This window comes from Medicago sativa, chromosome 7 (assembly GCF_051527215.1).
Source record: "Medicago sativa cultivar Bolivia chromosome 7, Bolivia_mono, whole genome shotgun sequence".
Classification (NCBI taxonomy): domain Eukaryota; kingdom Viridiplantae; phylum Streptophyta; class Magnoliopsida; order Fabales; family Fabaceae; genus Medicago; species Medicago sativa.
Genome location: NC_140755.1, coordinates 14,306,547 through 14,318,760, shown reverse-complemented (window position 1 = coordinate 14,318,760; position 12,214 = coordinate 14,306,547). Strand labels below are relative to the sequence as shown.

The 12,214-nt window shown below is 34.4% G+C and overlaps 2 pseudogenes across 2 annotated transcripts; both read left to right on the top strand.

Annotated features, from left to right (window-relative positions):
- The first annotated feature begins 247 nt into the window (after positions 1-247).
- Positions 248-3,065, top strand: LOC146904467 (receptor-like protein kinase FERONIA pseudogene; annotated as a pseudogene). The gene has a single exon (XR_015020525.1). The product of XR_015020525.1 is annotated as a receptor-like protein kinase FERONIA pseudogene (transcript).
- A 5,175-nt stretch (positions 3,066-8,240) lies between these two features.
- LOC146904466 (receptor-like protein kinase FERONIA pseudogene) lies at positions 8,241-10,986 on the top strand (annotated as a pseudogene). The gene has a single exon (XR_015020524.1). The product of XR_015020524.1 is annotated as a receptor-like protein kinase FERONIA pseudogene (transcript).
- Positions 10,987-12,214: the final 1,228 nt, after the last annotated feature.

Sequence of the window (12,214 nt, the reverse complement as noted above, 5' to 3'; positions counted from 1 at the left end):
CACAATTGTAATTACTGGCAAATTTGTCCCTGATATGGCCTAAATTTCATAGGAAAATTAATCCCCACTGAGTTAAGAACAAAATGGAAGGAATGTGTGATCCTAAATGCTTCCCAAGGAGATCTTTTGACCATTTCAAACTGAAGTAGTCGATTTCATGATTAGTCTCTAGTGTTGTTTCATAGAAGTTTCCCTTCCTACCTCTCAATGTATAAAACAATAAATAAATGCAACTTCTAACATCCCAAACCTCAACAACAGAATCAACTCTTCTTATCACACAACTATGTCAAACTCCATAAACAAGAAATTTTACACTAAAGTCACCCTACTATCTCTCATTTTCCTATTGTTCCCTCTAGTTGCTACCTCATACAATCCAATTTACAATTTAGCCATCAGTTGTGGTTCCGATATAAACAATACTGACTCAGACGGACGAATTTGGGTTGGTGATAATAACGATAACACAAAACTCTTTACTTTCATTGAACCGAAAACAAAAAAAACATCTCTTAAATTGTCACTACCCCATGATTACCTTTCAAATATCTCAATTCCACTCAAAACCGCGCGTATCTCACTCTCAAATTTCACATACTCATTTCCTACCATCCCTAGTTGCCCTGTTTTTCTTCGCCTTCATTTTTACCCAACATCTTATCAAAACTTTGAACCCTCAAATGCACTTTTCTCTGTCAAACTAAACAACAACGTTACCCTTCTTAAAAACTTTAACCCTTCTCTTTGGGTTCGTGATGACGAGAATCATATCCTTAAAGAGTATTGCATCCAAATCAAACCAAATGAGAAGCTAGACATAACTTTCATTCCCAAAAACATAAACACATCAAAGGTTTATTATGCTTTCATTAACGGAATCGAAATCGTGTCAATGCCGCCTTTTCTGTATTACACTTATCTCGATAACTCAAACCTCAGTGACCCAGCATATCATTTGAAATCACTTGACTTCGACGACACGGAATACCAATTTTATAACGACAATGCTCTGGAGATGGTTTATAGAGTCAACGTTGGTGATAATCAAGTTCAACCAAGTAATGATACAGGTATGTTTCGTTATTGGGAAAATGATTCTCCTCGTTATTTGGAGATAGAATATCCACAAAGTGTATCAAGTGATTTTGGAGATCATCTAAACTATTTAAACAATACCATTCCAAATTACACTGCACCAGATGATGTATACTTATCCGCAAGAGGTTATGGAAGGGATGTGACAGAAGATCATCTAAACAATTTAACTTGGAATTTTGACGTTGATTCTTCTTTTGCATACATGGTAAGGTTACATTTTTGTGAGTTTGATCCGAATATCATAGATAAAGGTGATAGAATGTTTCAGATTTTTATAGATGATAATTTAGTTGAAGAATTAGCCGATGTGATAAGGTGGAGTAATGGTCGTATGGTTCCTGTTCATAAGGATTATGTTGTGACTGTGTACTCTCAAAATGGAAGCTCTGAAATTGAAAGAGTTAATCTTTCAATCAAGCTTCAACCATTATCAAAATACAGTGGTGTCATATTGAACGGAATTGAGATTTTAAAAATAAGTGATGAAAATCAAAATCTCGCAGGAGCATTATCAAAATCCATTTATCCATCTCACCCGCATCAAGTTTTTACAACCCAGTCGTCAAAAAAAGTTAAGATCACTGTTGTGATGGCAATTTCAGGCCTCGTGCTAGTAATTATCGCGGGTATCATAATAATTTGGCTAAGGAGAAGGTTTCACACTACCACGGTATATAACTTCTCGAAGACAAAGAACATAGGGTTATCATCTTTGCCGCCCCATTTGTGCCGCTACTTTACAATTGCAGAGATCAGAGCAGCCACAAACAATTTTGATGATGATTTCATCATTGGAGTCGGAGGGTTTGGAAACGTGTACAAAGGTTGTGTCGATGGATCCACACTTGTAGCGGTTAAACGCCTCAAATCGGGCTCTCAACAAGGTGCCGACGAGTTCATGAATGAGATCGAGTTGCTCTCCCAACTTCGCCACATTCACTTGGTGTCCCTCGTGGGATATTGCAACGATGACATAGAGATGATTTTGGTTTATGAGTTCATGCAGCACGGTACTCTTTGTGAGTATCTTTATGGTTCTAATAACCATCCCCTACCTTGGAAGCAAAGGCTTGATATTCTATTGGGTGCAGCTAGAGGGCTGCATTATCTTCATGCTGAGGTGAAGCACAAAATAATACATCGTGACGTAAAGAGCACCAACATATTGTTGGATGAGAAATGGGTAGCTAAGGTTTCTGACTTCGGGTTATCCAAGGTGGGACCCACGGGGATATCGACTACCCACGTTAGCACAATGGTGAAGGGAAGCCTTGGGTATTTAGATCCTGAGTACTATATGTTCCAAAGGCTTACTCTAAAATCTGATGTGTACTCATTCGGTGTGGTGCTTCTTGAGGTGTTATGTGCTAGGCCACCATTGGTTCGCGATTTGGATAAGAATACAGCTAGTCTAGTTTGTTGGTTTAAAAGATGCTATGATGAAGGTGTGGCGATTGAACAAATAGTGGATCCATCCCTAAAATATTCTATCACAGATGAGTGTTTGGAATATTATTGCAAGTTGGCATTAAGTTGTTTGCATGATGATGGGACTCAACGACCTTCAATGAGTCAAGTGGTTGGGGGTTTAGAGTTTGCGTTGCAATTGGTGGTGAGTGAGGAAGATAGTCAGTTTGGTACGACCCAAAAAGAGAGGACATATATGAGTGATGAATGGAGTGACTTGCATTTCACGAGATCGCACACCTACAAGGAGAGTACCGTCTCGGCGAGGCCAAGTACTCAAGAACAACCTTTCTTTGAGATTGGGAATCAAAGAACACGGTCGTATTCATGCCAAAACTTCAAAACTTATATGTAGCAGTTACATGGAACACCCCCTCTATATATGTAAGTATAGTGTAAACATATATAAAGCAAAACTAAATTATTTTAGCACTACATAAAAGATATCGTTTGATCATATCTTAATATTTCAAGTTAAACCTTCCTATGTTTGATTATTTGAACTTATCATTAAGACTTAAATTTTTAATAAAACGATATCTATCTTTTCCAGATTATGGTATGATACACTCTTCACCATATAAACTAATTAACAACTATAAAGTTTGCAGGATCAAGTTGGAGTAAAATTGATGATATGGTACATTTATAATTTGCTAAGATAGAGGTGTTATATTAGAGAGCACTAAGTACTTTTTTACATATATTTATCATAAGTGATTGTTATGAAAAAATTATTTATTTTAGAAATTTGTTTTGAACGTGATTCAACCTCTACATGATATTTTAGAAGATACAAAATGTTATCCCTAACTTAAAATCAACCAATAAGAAGAGTTGAGTAGAAGACGATGTAATCAAGTCAATGGTCCTCAACTAACTAACTAGTGACAAAACAGTCAATTTGTAGTATTTTCCTTATTATGCAGTGACATTATTATTATTTTTTTTAATTTATTGTGGCATAATTTATTCGTAGACTTTGTCAAGTCTCGTCTTCCCTTGGTATCCCACTCACTATTGCATGTTATTATACACTAGGTGACTTCTAGTAAGTCTTCATCTATTATGTGGATTGGAAAAATGATCAGTTAAAAGAATTAAACTAGTCCTATATTCGTAGGAGCTGATTATTTTTTATTTTTTTAATAACTATATCAACTTTTATGTTTTCTTCTTCCTTACAAAAAAAAAAAAAATGTTGTCTTATAAATTATAGTTCTCGCTTTTCAACTATAGACTCGCTGATTTAACAAAAGTTAATGTGGCAACCGCCAACATGCCAGTTTTTTACATTTTAGTGGTCTAAAACGAACCTATAATTTGGACTTCAACTAATAAGTATATAAAAAAATTGAATTCTCAAAGTGTGAAAATAATTTATTTGAAAATGAAATGATTTTTTTGGTTGTTATAATGATATTGGTACGAAGTTTCTACTACCGTGTTATGATTAAACCTTCGTCAACAATCATGTGGAACACGCAAGGTGGGTTCTCCCAACTAAAAAAATTCCATATATGAGTCATAGGAATCGAACCCCTTATAACATGTTTAAGGGGCCCAAGTCACTTTCCACTTAGACCAATCCATTGTTGGTGAAAATGATAGTTTTAATTACGTTAAGATGAAATCTAATAAAAACATCAAACTTCATTAAAAAAACATTAAATTTTTTATTTAATATTCAAATGTTCATACAAATATAATAACTATTTGTTTATGTATGAGACCCGAGGGAATATAAAGTAAGAATTACTCCTCCAATTTCAAATATAAGCAAAAGTCGAGTCAACTAAAGCTACTGTATTTGGTCTAAATTGAATTAAATATATCCACTTTTGATTACATTTAAGACAAAAATGAGTAAATATAAGGAATTATTAAGAAAACATTACCCACAATTGATACTTGTCTTAACAGAAATTAAATCGGTGATTTTGTTATCAATAGAAAATGAAATATGAAATGAAATTAATTACCTGATATATTATTTTGTATCTGAAACATATGAAAAAATTAATTAAAATTGACATAAAGTAATATTATAAAAGTATTATCAAAAACTTCAAAAGGGACTCAAATTAAAAATTCATCTTAGACCTTAATATATATATTATGGGTCGGTCATATTTAAATATAAAAGTATGTCACTTCGTCTACAAAAAAGCTCTAGAGAATAGTAGTCCCTAACTATCACTGCAGCAAATGGGACACGAAAGAAAATTCTTCTAATTCACCAATTTTAGAAAAAGCTCTTATCAGCCAATACATTTTTGGAATGTTTTGAAGAAAAAAACTAAATGTTATAGAAAAACTAAACAACGACGTTTTGAGCTTTTCCGGTCACTGTTTTAGATATCTTGGATGCCAAAATTTTCCAAAGACTTCACCAAGTCTTCGTCTTCACTCGAGCATCCATATAGGTATTATTGTTTACACAGTGATTTTTAGTTACCTGGAAAATTTATCAAATCCTACTAAGTAAATATATAATCAATAGGACCTTAAAATTCGATAAATTGTGTGGTAGCATTATTTACGTGTTTTAGTAATTAGACAAACATACATGAGTGCCAGAAGGATTAAAAGATTCCCATTTTCAATTGGAAAAATACTAACAAGCGTCTTTAGGGTGTTGTTTAAACAACTAAAAAGAGTAGCTTTTAAATAGAAAGTGTAACTATTACTTCGAGACAACTTTAACTTGTATTTAGAAGACAAATATTCCATTGGTGTATTTCTTAAACAATAAGCTCAAGGCACTTGTTAGTGTAGTCCTTTTTAATTTGATGCAATGTTAGCCATGTTAAATAGGTAACACCGTGTCATTTATTAGATATAAGTTGATGTCCACTTAAATAGGATTTGTTAATCATTCATCAATGTCTGGATCCTGCAAATTTTGAAGAGTTGGTGATGCTGAATCTGCAAATGAAGCATGGAAAATCTTGGAGAAAGCTTATGCAGGCACAAACACAAATAATGTTAGATTACAAACTCACGAGAGACAGTATGAACTACTTCAAATGAAAGAGAAGGAGGGTATTGTTGGTGCATTTCTTGTTAGCATGTTTGCAAATTTTGGGTTAGATTTTAGAGTTCATGTATTTCTTTGATTAATTTTCAGATTTAATTGCATATTGACCCTTGCTCATTCTTCCGCCCATAATTTGGGCCGCGTTGATTAGATAGGAGCACGCGAGCATGCATTGGAAAACTAAGAAGCAGAGATGCAACTTTCATTTTGAAGCCGAAGCACAATTCAAATGTCTTGGTGGTACAAAATGTGAATCTCTAAAGCAACACAATTGACTTCCATTTTGAATCACTTAATCAATTGTATTGGACTGATTAGCTAATGTTAGGCTAGGAGTTTAGAGCTATAAATATGAAAAATCTATTTACAACGATAGTTTTTTCGCGATGATGTCGCGACTTGTATTATAGTCAAGCATATGATTTTTATTCATTTACCCATGTAATTCATCCAACCACACATGTATTGTATCAAAAGATGATCTAACGGTGTCAATCCATTCGTGAGCCGTTCGTGAAATTCCTTTCGCTGCAAATAGCAAAGCTCTTATAAATAAGGTTGTTTACTTCAACCATAAGAATCTTTTAGCCGCTGCTTTCAAAATATGAATTGGAGAACATTTCTTATGGAAGGGTACTTCATGTATGGATACTTCAGGTTTATTTTTTAATGCAATGTCGTTTTAAGTTTCCCTTTCTTTATCTATCAATGTCATTCTATGTGATGGCACTTCATAATTTGTAATTTCTTTCTACATATGCATCCAATGATATCTTAGCATATTCTGTAAAAAAAAAAAAAAATGATATCTTAGCATATCAATTAATGAAGTATGACAACTCATGTGTTTTTAAGTCTTTTCCATAAACAAATCATTTGTTTTTAACTCACTAAATTGATTGCTTAAAACATTTTTTAAGGAAATTGTGTAAAACTTTTCTACATAATAATTTAAATAAATTTCACTTTATATTTATGGTAATAATGAATCCATCAATATTTAACAAGAATTAATAATGAACCTACCAATAATTGATAAGTTTAGTTTGATAAAAGTGAGTTTTGTTCAGTTGGTGGGCACAATGCATAATATATGAGGTCGGAGTTCTAACCATGTTCATCAACATTTAGAATGTGTGAGCTCCAACCACTATACTACTTGACCCAAAAAAAATGTTTAGTTTGATAAAATTATAATTTTACTTTAGTCATAATTTTTCTAAATATGTGTGAAATAAATAAATGGCTAAAATGCACTTTTAGCCCCCCAAGTTTCCAAAAGTTGCGATTTTTGCCCCCCTATTTTGAAAATAGCACTTTATGCCCCCCAAGTTTCAGCCCCTTTGCAAAACCTTGACCCCCCTTGATTTTGACTCGGTCAAAGCTGACATGTCACGTTTTTTTTTTTGCCATGTTGGATATTATTAAAATTAAAATTTTGCCAACACTTATTATTACAATTAAAATTAAAATAAAAACCATAAAAGGTAAGATTTCTCACGTGACCCTTCATTCCAAATTAGAAACCGTATAAACCAAAATCCAATTGGGAATTAGGGTTAAGTCCAAACTTCGAATCTCACTCTCATTTCAAAGCACGTATGTTGCTTATTAAGACTCCTTATTTTGTGTTAATCTGGTTGCAAAATACTTATGCTGCAAACACTTCTTTTATTTTGTCTTATCTGGTTGTTAAATGGCTGCAAACATTTATTTTGTGCTATCTAAATGTGGTTGTAAAAAACGTATGCTGCAATAACTTATTTTGCAAGCATTTCTATGCAAACAACTTTATTACTATATTTTGTGTCGTCTTCATAGTTGTAAGCACTTATAGATTAAATCACTTATTAGTGTTCTTTCAAAAATTTAGATTGCAAAATATATATGATTCCAAAAGGAAAAGATAGAGAAATTTTTTTTTGCAAAAATCCACGTGAGGGTTTTAATTTTTTTTTTTGCAAAAATCCAAAAGGAAAAGATGGATTTATACAAAAAAAAGGAAAAGATAGATTAAATCACGGTCACGTGAGGGTGTGAGTGTTTTAATATTTTTTTTTCAAAAATCCACATACGCTGTCTATATTGCACACAAAAAAATGTGACATGCCAGCTTTGACCGAGTCAAAATCAAGGGGGGTCATGGTTTTGCAAAGGGGCTGAAACTTGGAGGGCATAAAGTGCTATTTTCAAAATAGGGTGGCAAAAATCGCAACTTTTAGAAACTTGAGGGGCCAAAAGTGCATTTTAGCCTAAATAAATCTGTCACTCCATTGTAGTAAAAAGAATGAAGTGCATTAGTATTTATATTTCCTTCCTATGATTTTCAATTAATAAAAAGAAATGAGTGGTTTCCTAGCCATAATGTTGAATCATTTGGATTTAAGAAATGTTTTAAGAGTATATTTGCTTATAAAAAAATAAAAAATAAATTCAATTTCTTTCGTATGGTTTTGAATTATAAAACATAAATGAGAGTTTTTCTATCCACAATTATGTGATCCTAATTGCTCCCCAAGGAAATCATTTGACCATTTCAATGTAATGGATTTGATGATCAGTCTCAAGTGTGTTGTTTTATAGATATTTCCCTTCCTACCTCTCAATGTATAAAATAAAATAAATAAATGCAACTTCTACGTACCATTGAAATTAATCTATCTTCTTCACTCTCTTCTCACACAGTTATGGCAAACAGCATAAACAAAAAAATTTACACAAAAATCAGCATACTATCTCTCTTTTTCCTATTGTTTCCTCTAGTTGCTACCTCATACAAACCAATTTACAATTTAGCCATCAATTGTGGTTCCTCAACAAACAATGCTACCTTCGATGAACGAATGTGGGTTGGTGATAATATTAATAACTCCAATCTCTTTACTTTCATTGAACCAAAAACCACAAACCCATCTCTTAAAACATCACTTAAATCCCCTTCAAATATCCAAGTTCCATACACACACGCACGTGTCTCTCGCTCAAATTTCACATACTCTTTTCCTAGCATCACTAATTCCACTGTTTTTATTCGCCTTCATTTTTACCCAAATTTATCTAAAAGCTTTGAACCCTCCAATGCAATTTTCTCTGTCAAAGTTAACAACAACCTCACCCTTCTTCAAAACTTCAACCCTTCACTTTGGACTAATGACACAATTACCAAAGAATATATCATCCAAATCAACCCAAATGAGAAGCTAAACATAACTTTCATTCCAAGCATCATGAAGCATTCAAATGTTAATTATGCTTTCATTAACGGAATCGAAATTGTGTCAATGCCTTCTTTTCTCTATTACACAAACCTCACTGACCCAAATTCTCATTTGAAATCACTTGACACTGACAACGCAGATTACCCAGGTCTTAACAACAAAGCTTTGGAGACGGTTTATAGAGTGAATGTTGGTCAAAATCGAGTTCCACCATATGAAGATACAGGTATGTTTCGTAATTGGGACAATGATTTTCCTCGTTACTTGGAAAAACAATATCCACTAAGTGTATTATGTAATTTTAGAGAGCATCTCGACTTTTTAGACAATACCATTCCAAATTACACTGCACCAGAAGCTGTTTACTTAACTGCAAGAAGTCTTGAAATGAAATCCGGGATATCAAATGTTTTTGGTGTGACTCGTAGTTGGGATAATGATATCAATGTAACTTGGAATTTTCAGGTTGATTCTGGTTTTACGTATATGGTAAGGTTACATTTTTGTGAGATCGATCCGAACTTAACAAATATAGATGATAGAGTATTTAAGATTTTCATAGCTAACACTTTGGCTGAGGAAAATGCTGATGTGATATTCTGGAGTCGTGCTCGTTTGGTTCCTGTTCATAAGGATTATGCTGTGTTTATGCACTCTCAAATTGAAAGAGCTAATCTTTCAATCAAGCTTCAACCATTGACAGAACACAGTGATTTCATATTGAATGGAATCGAGATTTTAAAAATAAGTGACAAAAATAACAATCTCGCGATTGCAGTTTCAACCCAATCGTCAAAAACAATTAAGATCCCCCCAAATGTGGCTATTTTTGCGATTGCAGTTTCAGGCCTCATACTAACAATTGTCGTGGGTATCACTGTTTTTTGGCTGATGAGAAGGTGTCACAGTGCCATGGAAGATAATTTGTCGAAGACAAAGAACGAGGGGTCTTTGCCGCCCCATCTGTGCCGCTCCTTTACAATCACAGAGATCAAAGCAGCCACAAACAACTTCGATGATGCTTCTATTATCGGAGTCGGAGGGTTTGGCAACGTGTACAAAGGTTGTGTCGATGGATCCACACTTGTTGCGGTTAAACGCCTCAAATCGGGCTCTCAACAAGGTGCCAACGAGTTCATGAATGAGATTGAGTTGCTCTCCCAGCTTCGTCACATTCACTTGGTGTCCCTCGTGGGATATTGCAACGATGACACAGAGATGATTTTGGTTTATGAGTTCATGCAGCACGGTACTCTTTGTGAGTATCTTTATGGTTCTAATAACGAACCACTACCTTGGAGGCAGAGGCTTGAGATTCTATTGGGTGCCGCGAGAGGGCTGAATTATCTTCATGCTGAGGTGAAGCACAAAATAATACATCGTGACGTGAAGAGCACCAACATATTGTTGGATGAAAAATGGATAGCTAAGGTTTCTGACTTCGGGTTATCCAAGGTGGGACCGACAGGGATATCGACTACCCACGTCAGCACAATCGTGAAAGGAAGCCTTGGGTATTTAGATCCTGAGTACTATATGTTCCAAAGGCTAACTCTAAAATCAGATGTATACTCGTTCGGTGTGGTACTTCTTGAAGTGTTGTGTGCTAGGCCACCTTTGGTTCGCGATTTGGATAAGAATACAGCTAGTCTAGTTTGTTGGTTCAAAAGATGCTACGAAGAAGGTGTGGCGATTGAACAAATAGTGGATCCATTCCTAAGAGATTCTATCAAGGGTGAGTGTTTGGAATATTATTGCAAGTTGGCGTTAAGTTGTTTGCATGATGATGGAATTCAACGACCCTCAATGAATCAGGTTGTTGGGGGTTTAGAGTTTGCGTTGCAATTGGTGGTGAGTGAGGAAGATAGTGAGGTTGGTACGACCCAAAAAGAGATGACAGATCTACGGTTCTCGCAATTTATGAGTGATGAAGGGAGTGATCTGCATTTCGCAAGATCCCGCAGCTATAAAGATAGCACAATCTCAGCGAGGCCAAGTACCCAAGAACATTTTTTCTCTGAGATTGAGAATCAAAGAACACGATCGTATTCATGTCAAAATTTCAAAGTTAACATTTAGGGATTAATATGGAACACTACTTTTATATATGTATAGCGTAATGTAATAATAAAACTAAATAATTTTAGCACTTAGCGAAAAGATGTTGTTTGATCATATCACGAATTTTCTAGTAAGTTAGGCCTTCATATGTTTGATTCATCGAATTTATTAGGCTTATTTGATCCAATAGTCCCTTAATTAATTTCAAGTTTTCATTTTGGTCCCACAATTAATAAAACGTACCTTTAAGTCCCTCACTTTTTCCTTCGTTTGTCAAATAAATCCTTGCTGTTAAGTTTAACCCCCAAATGTCTATGGTGAACCAATCATAAGAGTAGTCCACCATAGACCTTATCAAATTTTTTAATTTAAATCGTTGATATGTTTTTTAAAAAAGATGATCATTAGATTATACAGGTGTATTTTATCTTACGGTGGTTGAAAAACACCTAATTATTTCTCCTTTTCTTCACCTTCTTTTCTTCACCAGAATTTCCAGAATTGTGACATCACATGAATTTCCAGAAATCAAAAATCAAAATAAAAAATCAACATCACATGAATTTCCATAATTGTAACATTACTCATTCCTTCATCTCAATATTCTTCTTCCACGAAACATTGCTTTTTCCATGGAATCCATAACTTTGAAAAGAATCCACGAAGAGATGAATGAGATATGGAGAGAGGAGGTTGGTGGTTGTTGTACTGGGTGGCGCACCAGTTAAGAGAGAAAGAAGTGGAATTTGCAAAAGCCCATTAACAGGAAGAAGAAATACAAAGTATGGTGGCCGGAAAAGCCCCTTCCCGCGGCGGAGGAAGAAAAGGGTCGACGAAAAAGTTGTTCCTTTCGTGAAATTAGTTGGACCAATGGAAAGCCCTCATCGAGAGAATAAAGAAAATGGTCTTACTTTTTCCGATCGGTGCACATGGTGGACAGTACGACGCCGAGAAAGGGCGGTGACGGTGGTGGTTTTAAGGGAGAAGAAGAAGAAGGAGCGGACCTTTGTATTTTTATTTTATTTTTTTATATAAAACCATGGTCCATTTATTTAATCCTAATCCAATGGTAACCTTTTTTTAATCCAATGGTAGTTGTTGTTGGCTCATTGTAAGATAATCATGGTACATTCAATCTAATGGTAGCTTTTTGTTTTAAAGATCAAACAGTTAAAATTTTAAAAATTAATGAAGTCTATGGTAGACCACTCTTAAGGTTGGTCCACCATAGGCATTTGTGGTTAAACTTAACAGCGAAGGATTTATTTGGCAAACGGAGGAAAATCTAAGGGACCAAAAGGTATTTTTTATTAATTGTGGGACCAAA